Source organism: Crotalus tigris, unplaced genomic scaffold (assembly GCF_016545835.1).
Source record: "Crotalus tigris isolate CLP2741 ecotype Arizona unplaced genomic scaffold, ASM1654583v1 scf7180000017567.3851432, whole genome shotgun sequence".
In the NCBI taxonomy this organism is placed as follows: domain Eukaryota; kingdom Metazoa; phylum Chordata; class Lepidosauria; order Squamata; family Viperidae; genus Crotalus; species Crotalus tigris.
In genome coordinates this window covers 1,843,364-1,858,879 of record NW_024096477.1, presented here as the reverse complement: position 1 = coordinate 1,858,879, position 15,516 = coordinate 1,843,364, and the positions used below count along the sequence as shown (strand labels likewise).

Genomic DNA, 15,516 nt, shown 5'->3' with positions numbered 1-15,516 from the left:
CATATGTGCATGTATATAAAGATATTCCTATTATGTTGCCCAAACCAAAAAAGAAGTAAAAGAAGAAAATACTTTCAAATTATACTAATTAATGCAAAAGAAGATTTCATTTCATTTTTTTGGCCCCTAAAACCAAAACCAAATCATATATCTACATAAACAAGAGCTAACTGTGGTTGAACTAGAGCAGGGGTGTTAAGCTTGCAACTTCATGTGATGTGTTGTGACGTATCGCAACTTTTTTTCCATTGCCGGCAATGGGGTGGGCGCGGCTTCGCCATAACACATCTGGCCCGTGGGCTGGCTAGCCCCTGAACTAAAGTTTCAAAATCAAATCTTTATTCATTTCTAAGCTACTGTGTAAAGCAGGGGTGTCAAACTGCCGGCCCACAGGCCGGATGCGTCATCTGGAAGCCACGCCCACCCCATTGCCGGCAATGGCAAAACTGTCCTGATATGTTGCAAGTTAGACATGTCTGGTGTAAAGCGTTTGTAGACATCAGAATGATGTTTTAAAGAACAAAGTGATTTTAACTTGTACCTGGATTACAGCTTCCCTTGCTTCAAATTATAGAATTAGAAGCGGTGATTTAGGGTCAAACCCCTGCTCCATGCGGAATCCAAGTTAAAGCATTTGCAACTATTAGCTAACTTATTTCATTGAATTCATCCAATGAATAGAAATGTTCTACATCTCCTGAGCAGCTAGCTCCGCTGTGAATGGTCTTAATGTTAGGTGTTTCCCCCCCCTCCCCTAACTTTCCACTGAAGTTTGTCCTTCTGTATCTTAAATCCTTATTTTGTATGCTGGAATCATAGGTCTTAACCTCCTTCTGTGTGACATCCTTTCAAAGACTTGAAGAATACTATTGATTTTGCTTCCCCCCTTAGTTTTCACAAGGATATATATACACAGCTCTTTCTCTTTTCATATTTTTGAGTCCCTTAATAATTTTGTTTCTTTTGTCTGTACCTATTCCTGCTCCTCTTTTACTTTTTAAAACTTCTTTACAAAAGTTTTAACCTTTAAAACTTTTTAAAACATCATCTCCAGGACAGGATAAAGTTTTCAAACTGGAAACTAGTTAATCCAGACTCAAGTAGACCTAGTACTTCCCAGGAATTAGAAACTGTACAGTCTAATTTTTATATTGATGCAGCCAAAATTGTGCTTTCCTTCTTTGCTACTCATTGCACATTCAATTTAGAATAGAATAGAATTCTTATTGGCCAAGTGTGATGGGACATACAAGGAATTTGTTTCTGGTGCGTAAGTTCTCAGTGTACATACAAGTAATAGTGGTAATCATGATCATATACAACATGAAATACATTCATCATAAATTGTGAAATACAACACTTCATCATAAATCATAAGATGCAACACTTAGTGATAGTCATAGCATACTAGCTAAGCAAACAACATAAATCATACTAGGGTACAAAAAACCCAATATAAATTGTAAAATAGAAGCAGCAAGTTATAATCATAAGAACATAAGGATAGGTAATAGGAAAGATGAGGAGTATCATAATAATACAGCTTTACTAGTATTTCGACAGTGTTGTAGGAATTAGTTGTTAAGCAGAGTGACGGCATGGGGAAAAAACTGTCCTTATGTCTAGTCGTTCTGGTGTGCAATGCCCTGTAGGTTGTCTTGAGGGAAGAAGTTGAAATATACTGCTCAAAAAAATAAAGGGAACACAAACGTATAGGATCCTATACGTTTGTGTTCTCTTTATTTTTTGAGCAGTATAGTTTATGTCCAGGATGTGAGGGGTCTGTAGATATTTTCACAGCTGCTTTCTTGTTCATGCAGTATACAGGTCCTCAATGGAAAGCAGGCTGGTAGCAAATGTTTTTTCTGCATTTCTAACTATTCGTTGAAATCTGTGTCTGACTTGTTTGGTTGCAGTTCTAAACCAGATAGTTATAGAGGTGTATTTGCAGTCAAATACTATTTATAGTATTTATATTTATAATATTTGCAGTCAAATACTAGTCTGAGTACTTGTGAAAAGATATTATTATTAATTCAATTTTTTAAGACCTATATATATATATATATATATATATATATATATATATATATATATATATATATATATATACTTTAATTGTTACCTAAGTGGAAAAACAAACAAACACATTTCTTCTTGTTAAATTGGATTTTGTTACTTTCAGCCCATTTCTCTAAGCCAGACATGTCAAACACAAGGCCCGGGGGCCGGATGCAACCCGCGAAGTTGTTTCATATGGCCCGCGAAGCAATCCTGGAAACAATGAGGGAACGGCCTTCTCTGCCTTGGCCCTGGCCCAGGCCATCTGGCAGCCAATGTACAATTTTGTGGTGGCCATCTATGCTGAAATGCATTCATAATGCATAACCCCCCCCCCCTCTGCATGGCCTGAGAGGAACAATGAGGCTCCTCCAGTGGGCCATGCCTTGGCGCTTGCCCCGGTCCCACGCCCTTTTGCCAGACACCCTCAGATTTATCCCACTCCTGCCCAGGCCCTCACAGGCACCTTTGACGCGAACAATATAGAGCTGGCCACACCCACCCAGTAGGCCACACCCACTCCATCCACGACCACCCAGTAGGCCGCACCCACCCTGGCCACACCCACCCGGCCCCCTGAGGGCAACCGCAGTGCTGATGCGGCCCTCAATGAAATTGAGTTTTACACCCCTGCTCTAAGCAATGTCTGCAGCAGGGATGTGGGTAAATGACAAATGGAGCATCATATAATCCAAGCTCCATCACTTTAGGATAATGTGATATGGCCTGCAAATATGCCTCCTTAGGCTTGAAAAACTGACTGGGTAACCTTGGGCCAGTCACTTGCTCTCAGTCCATTTTAGCTCACAGGATTGCTGTTGTGGGGAAAATAAAAGGAAGGAATATTTGGTATATTTGCCAGTTTGAATTATTTATAAACAAAGTAATGGTGAGCTAAAAATCCCCAAAGTGCTTTTTCAAAAGGCAACTGGGCTTTCTTTGTTTTTTCGTTGAAGACATTTCGCTTCTCATCCAAGAAGATTCTTCAGTTCTTGGATGAGAAGCGAAATGTCTTCAAGGAAAAAAACAAAGTAAGTCCAGTTGCCATTTGAAAAAACACCTTTGGGACAACCATGACCTGGATGATTGAGAATCTCCACAGGCAGTGAGATAAAAATCAAATAAATAATTGAAAGAGGCAGAGCTTATATTGCGCTGATCCTATGGCCAACTCCTATAAAGACCAATTTGAATTACATTTCTGTCTTCCTGAGCATTAGTTATCCCATCCATTTTTGTGCCATCTGCCAATTGAATAAGCATTTCCTTCACCTCTTCATCTAAGTCAGACATGTCAAACTCGCGATGTCACGTGACATCGCGCAACATATTGGGACTGTTTTGCCATCACCAGCAATGGGGTGGGCGCGGCTTCTGGTGACATGTCCGGTCCGCGGGCCGGCAGTTTGACACCACTGATCTAAGTCATTAAAAATATATTGAGAAGATATAGAACTGAACTTGGTGGCAACCTATTGTACCTGCTACCTCATACCAGTTTAATTGGATTCTATTAAAGAACACTTTTCATATTGATTTGGAATGAATCCTTTTAATATTCATTTGATTTTATTCTGTTAGTCAACTCCTAATCTCACTTGGGAAGGAAAGTTTCCTTCAACAGGAAAGCATATGATAGACTAGCATCACTCTTCTAAAATTAATTATTGTTTGGACACTTTAGCTTTCCTGATCTGCCAGTAATGTTATTGTGTTAAAAGAACAAAATCTGTTTATATATGTCAAAAATAAAACTCAAGCATTATCCCCAAAGGCAGCCAAATAAATCAGTTATTGAAAATATTATTTGCATATCACACCTTCAAAATATATCTAGAAGCTGGATCTTGACAGTTAAAAAAGTCCTCAAATTAGGCAGGCTCTAAAGGGACATTAGAAGATTGAAATATTTATTATATTACTTTAATTAGAACCCTCCATTGTATAGAGTACCTGTCCAAAACATCTTATGACAATTGCTAGAGAGCCCTTCCCCCGCCCCACACACAGAATGAATAGCATTTTCTTTATAGAGGAGACATCTTAAAGTCATATCTATTCATCGTCCTTCCTCACAGGATGACCACATTGGTGTCAATGAGGCTGAGGCCATTGAAATCAATCTAGACATGGGGACAGAAAGCTGAAAAATGATCAATATGCAGTTGATGGGAGTGACCATAACTACTATTTTATTACTCTTTCCCACCCCAGCACTCAAAAACAAATAGTTGCACTGTGAATTATGATATATTTCTAACAGGCTGCAGAATCTTTGGCAATAAGGCATTCTCCAAGACCCAGTTTGCAGCAGTTCAGTTTTATTTTGTGGAATGTTCTGTTCCCAAATGCATAGGCTCCAAGTCCGGTTGAAAAGGTACCTCTCAACTCACTCTTTCTGTTATCCTCAAGGTCTGGGGTCTTCAAACTTGGCCCTTTTATGACTTGTGGACTTCAATTCCCAGAAGCTGGCTGAGGAATTTTGGGAGTTGAAGTCCTCAAGTCATAAAAGGGCCAAGTTTGAAGACCCCTGCTCAAGGTGATCAGGAAACTCAATGCAAGGAGTATTCCCAACACAGAAAGAATAATTTTGCTTTTGTTTGGTATGTTAGCTTGAAGATGGATTCTGACAATGATGCTCCTGTAGTGATCCAAAGAAAATAGAAGAGAAATGTGGAAAGCACATGGAGATTTGATAGTCCCTGCTAAGCAGATTATATTTATACAAAAATATTAAACATGATGTCAGATTTTAATTGAATCAGTATATTTGTTATTTTTATTCTTGCATTGCATATTAATGTGAAATTTCTTTCTCTTTTCTTGTAATTTACAATGCTTTTCCCTTTAGGATCACACACCCATAAAAATAAAATGGACAGTTTTATAAATCAAATGAATAAATCCATTTTGGCCTAGACTTTTTGAAAATCCAAATCAACTTACTCCTTAAATGGTTTTGGTTTATGATACTTAAAATAGCAACCATTAAGTTGGGCTTATGCAGTCCTAGAAAGATGCATTGATGTTGCCAAAGTTCATAGCTAATTGGCTCAAGGAAACATGAACTTGTCCAACTTGAAATGATCAAGGCTGCAGTCCAATCACTATTGCTGCATTTTCCTCAAAAGTTCTTCTCTGGTTCCTAATTCAAGCAAACATTTCATCTATCTGTAACTTACAGATAGATGTAACTCCATCTATCTGTAAGAACAGTCTGGAAAATAAAGCTTGGAAATTGTGGCTTTTAACCTTTCTCATTTCCCAGATAGCATGGGAAATATCATTCAAGAATGCCTGAGTTTTTAGTATAAAATAAAACTACTTAAACATTACCTGATATTTAATGCCCTGTTGATTTTACATTTTTACATACTAGCCCAATTATTTAGAAATGAATAATGTATAACTTATATTTAATTAAGAACTGGATATGAGTTGGGAATGGATTGGTGGGAGTAACAAAAATGACAAGAAAGTGAAATTATCTTTGTTGCAAGATTTGTGTTGGATGAGGCAAATATTGCTGAAAATCTGAGGCAGCTGCAAGAAAGTTATCTAATACCTAATGGAAATAGACTGAGGAATGGATGATGTAACTTACCCTATTTAACATCTGCTAGCTATGCAAATATCCAATAAAGTGTTGTACAGTTCCTTAGATATTTCTAAGTATACAGTAACACTGGATTCCATTGTATGATATGAAAAACAACCTTCTCAGTCTGACTTCTTCCCATAATGGGAAAAACAACCCTGGATTATATTTTAGTGTTGTAACTATTTCCCTTACCCCCTCCTCCCACCGGCAATTAATATGGGCAATAATGCTACACCATATTTCAGTTTTTTATAGTTCTTCATATGAAACACTACTTTCAACTTGTGGACATGCCAACTCCATATCCTTGCCCTCAGGCCTTTCAGGTAACTGTGGAAAACATTGACCAAAATGAGGTCAGAGGGCTTCCTTAAAGGAATAAAATATAATCTGACCAGTTGCTGAAATAACATTCTCTTTGTGTTTTAATATTGCAGAACTTCAACCAGAAAAGAACTATAATTATACATAGCCCTAATCCAGGCTGCTTCTTGAGAAGTCTATAATGCTGGAAAAGTGGAAGGAAAGTGCCAGCAGCAAAGTGGATGCCCTCAATTACACCAGTGTTAGGCATTCTACTAAAAGACCTGAAAGACTACACTGAAGACAACTACCCAAGTTAAGGTTTAGCTATGTTGTCTCTAAGAGTTGACACTGATTATTCTTATAATCAATCAGCCAGTCCATTTCAGTTGTCTTCTTTATAAAAGAGCTTATATGAAAGTCCAGTTGCCTCTTGAAAAACCACCTTTGAGACAACCAGGACCTGGATGACTGAGAATCTCCATAGACAAGAGAACTTATACTATTTTATCTAACCATGCTTGCCTCATTGACAATTTTATCAGGTTACATTTTCTCTTCGTAGATCTGTCAAATGTCACTCACTTTCCCTATGAAGCTTGGCTAAATGGAGAAATAGAACAGAACAGAACAGAATAGAATGGAATAGGAGCTGAAGGGACCTTAGAGGTCTTCTAGTCCAGCTTCCTGCTCAAGCAGGAGGACCTATACCATCTCAGACAAGTGACTGTCTAGTCTCTTCTTAAAAACTTCCAGTGATGGAGCACCCATGATTTCTGGAGGCAAGCTGTTCCACTGGTTAATTGTCCTCACTGTTAGGAAGTTTCTCCTTAATTCCAGGTTGTATAATTCCAGACATTGTATGTAATTCTCTTTCCATCTCAGGCAGCAATATAGAAGTCATAAATTACGGCTATGCTTTTTGCTTTTAAGCTGTTATTTCCAGTAGTGGGATTCAAATATCTCTGTGTGAATGCCGATTCTGGAAGTCCATTCTGGGCCTGGGCAACAAAAAATTAGTTATCAGTTCTGCCAAAGTGGTGCGAACTGGCTGAATCCCACCACTGGTTATTTCCCAGTCTCAACACTCCTTCACATTGTATGGAGGAAGTAATTATTGGCTGTATTTGTGGGGTACTTCTTTCATGAGGTTTTTATATTTTGTTTTGCTTTTTGAAAACAGTAACTTTAGAAACAAGCAAGAACTCTCCTGTGTTTGTAATGATGGGAAATCATATGCCCTCCAAATCACAAATGCAAGAAATCAGGAGTCTTTGGCTGCTGGGACCCAATGGACACATTTAGAATTTTTTCCTACCAGTGGAAACAAAATGGCACCAATACTCAACAATGAATCTTGCAATGTCTTAAATCTATGCATTAGACAGCCTCAGAAGCTGTACTTATAACTAAGGTCATAAGGAGACCTTAGTCATAAGGTCTCCTTATGACTAAGTTGCTAACTTGAGGGTGAAGATCTCAGGGGTGCATAACATAGTATTTATTAAAGATGTTCTTGAAACTCCAAGCAGAAAGCAGCAATAGGTTTCCTGCAGGAGTAAAACATGCCTAACGCATTAAGCTCTTCTATACTCCTTATAATTGGCTGCCTACTTAATCCAGTTCACTTTAAAATGTTTAGGGTTTATTGTTCTAGACCAGTTTCCCTGAAGTTTATCTTACATTCAGATTGATATTCTGTCATCTTTCTGAGAACAGAAAATATCTAGTATCTTTCAGAGAATGGAAAGAGATACCAGCTGAAGAATACTAGAAATATGAGCCAGTCTGGTGAAATGGTTTAAGAGGTTGGCCTAGAAATCAAGAGACTGTGAATTCTGGCCCTGCCTTAAGCATGAAATCAGCTGGGTGACCTTGGGCCAGTCACTTTCCCTTAGCCCAAGTCACCTCACAGGTTTGTTATGGGAAAAAATAGGAGAAAGAAGGGCTATTACGCATGTTTGCCTCCTTATTTATAACAAATAGTGAAGCTGGGATTAAAAAAAGGCCTCATAAAAAAATAAAACAAAACACGGTATCTTCTGTAATCATTTTGCAACTCTTTTCCCAAGGAATATCTGAGGTACTTCTCTATTGGTTTATAGAAGACACCCCTATACTTTAAAAAAAAAATCAAGTTATCTCTTCGATTACCTAATGTCTTTCTTATTTTGTTGATGTTATTCTCATGAAAGACTCATGTGGATGAATTAAAGGTATTCTGAATCCTGCAGAGCTCCAAATGATTTCACTGGAGCTACAGGCATTTGAATTTCACAAGAGGGCATGCAAAGAAATGGTGCCCCTTTCCAACTGTTAGAAAACTGCTAATTTCAGCTATAGAGATTTGCCTCTCACCAGAGGGAAAAGGTGCCTAGACTTTTAATCAGTTAACCTTCTGTTTTATAAATCAGGAAAACAGCCTTGGAAAATATCAAAAGATTTCTTGCATCTTTAATATGTCTTTGGACATAATAAGCTGCCACTAAAATCTGTCTTGCACTTTCTTAAGCATTTTCTTCTCTTTCAAAAGAGACTTCCGCTTCTCTGTCTTATACCCTAACCCTAACCTAACCCTAACCCTAACCCTCTGCTAGTGTTGTTATTTTTTTTATTGTACATCTTTCCACCATCTGGAAGCCTCTTTGCTTTGCCAATCTGAAAAGGCTCTGAAGGAGGGTTGTTATTGTTGTTGTTTTAAAAAAAAAACAGGTCTCCCCTTTCTATTTAACTGAAGAGTGGAGATTCAGAGAGGTTGCAATCTCTCACTTAGATAGTGAGATGGGTGATGTATAAATTTGATCACTCAATCAATTACTATTATTATTGTTGTTGTTGTTGTCAGATTTATTTGCCGCACATCTCACCGTTCAATGTGACTCTGGGCAGCTGATCAATAAAATAAAATAAGCCTGATGGAGAGATGATTATTCAACAAAAGGCAGGGCATTCACCCATTTCCCTGGCCCTTGTGGTTAAAATAATGGAAGAATTACAAAGCTTCATCTAGGAAAGTTTTCCCCAAATTCAGTTCATCAAACTGAATGATAAACTGGCAGGAAAAAAAATCCAGGAACATTTTTTTTTAGCACAACAATATTAAGCATATTGCCATTTGCTGTGAATTAATTTCATTCCCTTCCAGTGGCCGCTTGAACTACTTGTAGTCCTCAATTTACAACTATTCGTTTAGGGACCATTCAAAGTTACAACAGCACTGGAAAAAAGTGACTTATGACTGATTCTTGCACTGTCACAGCATCCCTGCTGTCGTGTGTGATCACATTCTGAGCACTTTGTGGCCGGCATATATTTACGATGGTTGCGGCATCCTGTGGTCACATGATCAGCATTGGCAACTTTCCGACAAAGTCAAGGGGAGCGAGGGGAGGTGAATTCTCTTAATGGCTGCATGATTCACTTAATAGCAGCAGTGATTTGCTTAAAAGTCATGACAAAAAAGATTGTACAATCAGGCATGACTCATTTAACAACCTCTGCAAGAGACTTCCACTTCGTGGCTGGCCATGATTGACCACAATCTCTCTCTCTCTCTCTCTCTCTCTCTCTCTCTCTCTCTCTCTCTCCCTCTCTCTTTCTCTCTTTCTTTCTCTCTCTCTCTCTCTCTCTCTTTCTCCCTCTCTCTTTCTTTCTTTCTTTTTCTCTCTTTCTTTCTTTCTCTCTCTCCATCCCTCCCTCTCTCTCTCTCTCTTTCTTTCTTTCTTTCTCTCTTTCTTTATTTCTCTCTCTCTCTCTCTCTCACACACACACACACTCTCCCCCCCCCCCGCACAGACATTATTAAGCCATTTATGAACCCTCATTCTTTCTAACAGACTCCTATAAAGCAACAGTAACAACTTAACCTACCATAAAACCCAGCCAGAATCAACCGGGTGAAATGAATAGAAGAAAAACAAACAAACAAACAAAACAAAAGTGGTACAATGATAGCAAGAACTTGAGGTGATAACTGGTTTGCCTTTTCCGCCAGTACAAAAAAACAAAACAAAAAAAGTAGACAGCATTTGAGGAGCATGCTGGCAAACTGGATGTGGTTCTTGGATGAATGACAGGATGTTGCTCAACCAGCTTCACAGCCGCGAGCTAGCTCTACCCTGCAAGTCCAATATTTGTAAACCACACTAGTAGCTAATGTAATGCATACATGTCCAAGCAAGATGAAATAAACCCTGGGAATTGCACGGAGACCAATCCATTTTTAAAATTACTTCAGTCTGTGGCCCATTTTCCCTTGAAAAGCCATTGTTCCTATGCATTCCCTTTCAGCTCAGGGTCAGTCTGGGTTATCTAGTGCCTTAAGACTAGTCTTCACAGTTCCCAGGCAACACTTTCATTGTTCCTGCAGACTGGATGTTATGGGAAATTAGTCTAATTCAGGTAGTCCTCAACTTATGACCACAAATAAGACCAATTTTTCTGTTGTGAAGCAAAAATATTTCTGTCGCTAAGCTAGGCGTTAATTGAGTTATCCCTAAGTTTACAACTTTTTTTGCCATAGTTGTGAGGCAAATCACGCTGTCACTAAGTGAATCCAGCTTCTCCCATGGACTTGATTGTTGGAAGCCAGTTGGGAAATGATCACTTGACCCCGAGGCACTGCAACTGTTGTGAATACATGCTGGTTGCCAAGTGTCTGAATTTTGATCAGGTGAACATGGAGATGCTGGAAAAGTCATAAGTGTGAAGACTGGTTGTAAGTCACTTTTTTCAGCACTGTTGCAACTTTGAATGGTCACTAAATGAATGCTTATAAGCCGAGGACTACATGTACAAGTGGAAGACTCCAGACTGACATGGGTGAAAATAGTCTTTAAGAAATAATTTCCATCCATTTTGGAACTGTAGTGCTTAATGAGGGGATCTCTTACCCACTCAGAGGCACTGGGAAGGGTTGCTGTAGTCCCAAAATAAACAAGGCCAAGATAAACATTAAATTAAAGTAAAACCATTAATATAACTCCATACGCTGAATAATTTTTTAAGCCTTATTAAAATTACATCTTTCACAGGAGGCTGGTGATCCCATTCAAGCTTATTGGGAGTCTGTGGCCTCATATTTTGATCCTCTGCTCAGATATTACCACTTTCCTGTAAGGCACTGTGAAACAGACAGATCTGTGGGGAAAAAATGGAGCAGAGAGGAAAAAGAAGGCAAATTGGAAGGAGTCTTCCTGTGATTGAAGATGGTTGAAAAACCACATCTGACCAAAGAAGAAAAGCTGAGAGAGAGGCGACAGATAGACGTGCAGCAAAGGATAGCAAAATATTTGACACCTCATCTGGAGATAATATATTAGGGCACCTTCTAGTGACCTGGTGTTTGGTTTTAATGTTCACTAGACAACCTGTAGTCCATTGAGTCATCATTTCTGAGATGTTTCCTTACTTAAACAGAGAAACAGAATGACCAAGGCTGGGCAAAAAAAAATCAATGAGAGTGGGAGCAATTTGCAACTCCCTCCCTCCCTCCCTCCCTTCCCAGAAGGCATCAGGCTAAAAATTGGGAGATTGGGAGTTCTAGGCACAATACCAGCTGGTGAACATGGGTCATTCTCCCCCTCTTCTCAATCCTGAGAAAGAGGCAATTCAGAAACCACTTTTGAAAAAACCTTGCCCAAGAATATTGCAGGGACTTCTCCAGGTGGTCACCAGGAGTCAACATTGACTGGAAAGCATATACATAGAGAGAGATAATATGTATATACAAAGCATATCATATAAGCACCCAACACTCCCCCCCCCCGGTTTTCCCACAACATCTGCACTGACTAAAAAAAAAGGTATTTCCTTTATATCTGGCAGACTGTAACTCCCATTATACCAAGTCAACAGACCTCTGCTGGTCATAAGCCAACACATTGGAGAAATTAGGTGGGGAATGAGTAATAATCATGTAATTATTTGAAGAGAACTTAAGAGATAACAGTTTTGGCCTGTTTTGTTAAGTACCAATTTTAGCTCTTAAAAATTCAAGTTGAGCACAACTCCAAACAAGCCTCTGGTGTTAGATATTAACTCCAAATGGTACTTACTAGAATGTCTAATTAAGTACCTAATTACAATTGACTTATTTCATCATTCTCACATAATTCCATTTTTTGAAAAGAAAATACAAATAAACAGAGGAAAGATCAAGGGAGCCCTGAAAGAAAAGAGGAAAAAAAGCTCATCATCATAAGATTCTATAGAGAACCCCCCCCCTTTTTTTTTTTAACAGCAAACTGTTTACTGAGAGGTAAACTTCTGGCTTATTCCTAGTAAGTACATTGCCATCTTAATTACCTTTTGCCCAATTAGGTTTTCTAGAAAGGAAACATGCGGCATAAGGAAGTAATTTCTCTAAAGAACAGTGTGTTCCCTTACAATCTGTTGCTACACTATAATATTATTCTGTGCAACAGATACTTATTTAGCTGTTTCATTGTTGTCCATAGGAATAGTTCCATACTGGAATAGTAGCAAAGGCCATTTGCTTTTTCTTCTTTAGAAGTGTTCCAACTTTAACACAAAAAGGTCAAATAAATGCTTATGTTGTGTTTGTTTTGTTGTTGTTACCAAGCTTGATCAACATATTTCTGTGCTTACATAAAGAGCCATCAACTATGGAATGGAACTGTAGATCAAACTCTGCTGTTGCCCCCAGTTCCTGGGTGGTATTGTATTTGACTGTTTGATTTATTTTATTGGCCGTTTGGATGATATGCAGACTAGTCTCTTATGGTTCTGTGCCATGAATCTTTGCAGACAAGAGAGACCGTCTGCTTGCAGAAAAACTCTAGCCTAAGTGAACAGATATCCAACATCTGAAAGAACAAAGCTATAATCCTAAATACATACTCAGCAAATAGCTTCCCTATCATGAAGAGTCTGTTTCTACTCACAAACAGCTCTGGATATAATATTTGTGCAAACATCACACTGTGTAGTCCCAAAGAGAGGAAAATGTCATTTATGTGGGTCTAAAATTCAACTCCTTCCTGCTATTTCAGATTGGATTAATTGTTGGGTGATCAGCATACTGTATTTCTATTTTCTATATTCAAACCAGTTTTATCTATGCCCATTTGTACAAGCAATACTTTGAATTGCAACCCCAACATTTCTGGAAAGTTCCAGGTTGGGCAGGTTTAGGTAAAATTGAACTTTAATCTAATAGTCCAAAGAGCCCAGAAATAGTCTGAGTTCATATAAGGAAGATGGATTAATATAATTTATTTTATAGTTCCTGGCCAATTTTGATTTATTTTGTAAACTGGAATTAAATCATGGTGTAACATGCTGGTGAGAGAGAATTCAGTTATAGTTTGATTTCCATAAAATCAGGTTTAGTTTCATAATTAATGAGTCCAAATTATTCAATTAGCTTTTAAGCCTGGTCCTTGTACTACTGAGTAATTCTCCAATGGTTTGGTCTTCATCACTTTAGTACAGAAGAATATTATAACAGAAATACGAAGGAATATATTTTAATTACTTGTCCTTGTTGTGTACAGATTGTAGGCCTTAGACACAATGAATTCTTGGGAAAAGAAGATAACTTGTCTTTTGTAGAAGGTACTAGTAGTCTTGACTTTGAGGCTGTCTAAATACACTATAAAATGATATGTGTAGAAACATTTTTATCGGTCTCCCCTATGTTATCTTTTATTATTATTAATTAACTTTTTACTGCCAGCATTTTGTGGCAATTATTATAAGAGATTACAAGGTTCAAATGACAAATACAGACGTATTGTCTAAAACTGAAATAAATATAATTATAAATATAATTTATTTTCTGCATATAATGCTATATATGCAGAAAATAAAATATTAAGGAATCTAGATCTTATAATTAATTAACAGGATTATAAAACTAGTTTGTGAATAAAAAAACTAAAATGCTTTACTTACTAAGTATTACATTGGTAAGCAAATATATGCTCACATACTATATGCATGTATGTTTATAAACCTTGTTATGGTTGATTCTTAATGAAACATAACAAGACTAAAAACACAAACATGAAAGCTGTTTCTTAAAAACTGAGTTGTATGTTAATGGAATCCTAAAAGTTAAAGGAGAAGCAATGGGCAACTGGAAGAAATTATTCAACTTTCCTGGAGATGTTAGAGTGCCTGACAACAGTAAGATGCAAATGATTTTGTCCTCAGAACTACTAAGACTACTATTAATAGCAGAGTCATAAGTGCATGTTTCTACAGAAAGGACATCAAAGAAACACATGAGCTATAAATAGAAAACCTTTTCATATTAGCAGAGGTTATTATAAGGTTATTATCTATTTCACATTATCTAACCAGTGCATTGCTGTAAGGCTGACACTTGCTGAGTATTCCCCTTAACCTGATTTAAAGTCTTGCCCTTTGTAATTTGGGATGGAAGGTGCAATATTACCACTTTTTCAGAGCAAACTTCCCATGACCTGAAGGAACATGTATCTTAACTTAAAAAGACACTTAGAGGAATAAGTTACCATAGTAGTAGTAGTCCTCAGCTGATTTTCAATACCAGGTAGGTGCTCAGCTCACAAGCTAGTACTTTTAGGAAACTGAAGTAGGTGACAATTTGCTGCATGTCACATTTCCTAACCAAAGTAGGTTGTCTTGCCCTGTGCAATGTTACTGTCTACATAGAAAAGTAAAAGTCGTAATAGACATGAAGATTAAATAGCATGAATGTAAAGCAGTAACTCATCAAGTTGCAACAGAAATATTTGCAAAAGATATTGCCATTCTCCTTTCACATTGCCAGTAAGGTTCCGTTCTGGTGGCAGCCCCAGATAATTAATTTTAAAAAAGTAAAAAGAAATGAAACTGTCATTACTTAGTGAAAGCCAAAATGGGCACTATTTTCTATTGGCTGTTGGGTAATGCTGGCCTTCTGTGGTTGACTGTGCAATACTCACTTTACCTTCTAAATATTTAACAGAGTTTTTTTTTATGGAGGGGGGGAGGTGTCAAACCTGAGTTCATTACTGGTATTAGAGTACAGAATTCATCTTTATTTCTGATAGGATGTGTTATTTATTTAGGAAGAAGATTCATAACCTGGATAAATTCAACTATTCAACATTGGGAACCATCCGTTTCCTCATACCAACAAGAAGGAAGGAAGAGGAGGGTTATTACAATTTAAAATACACTACAGCTTAGCAGTTGGAGATGAATCCACTCATCTTTTTAGTTTAGAGCTGGGGTCTTCAAACTTGGCCCTTTTATGACTTGTGGACTTCAACTCCCAGAATTCCTCAGCCAGCATGCCTGGCTGAGGAATTCTGGGAGTTGAAGTCCACAAGTCATAAAAGGGCCAGGTCTGAAGACCCCTGTTTAGAGGATAGGTAATTCCTCACTGCAGCCTTGTCTCTCATACTGCTCCTGGCTGTTTCTTATGCCACCTTCAGATGTTCTAGCCTAGATTGTAGTGAGCTGGGAATAGAGGTTAGTTGGTCAGGCAAGATATGGGATGTCCTTGGGAAAAGAGACAAGTAAACATGGTATGGACATTCCATCATTCTGTTTAATCA

The 15,516-nt window shown here is 37.9% G+C and overlaps 1 long non-coding RNA gene across 7 annotated transcripts in view; it reads left to right on the top strand.

The window, feature by feature from the left end:
• The window catches only part of LOC120311058, a 171,416-nt gene that overhangs the window by 12,579 nt on the left and 143,321 nt on the right, over positions 1-15,516 (top strand). The window contains exons 3-4 of one of the 7 annotated variants that reach the window (XR_005557513.1): positions 5,908-5,988; positions 6,100-6,690. The exons of 5 other annotated variants lie outside the window; for them this stretch is intronic. This is a non-coding gene — a long non-coding RNA (uncharacterized LOC120311058). Of the gene's footprint in view, positions 1-5,907; positions 5,989-6,099; positions 6,691-15,516 lie in introns of those variants that run through there. One more of the 7 variants, XR_005557509.1, reaches the window with a different exon arrangement.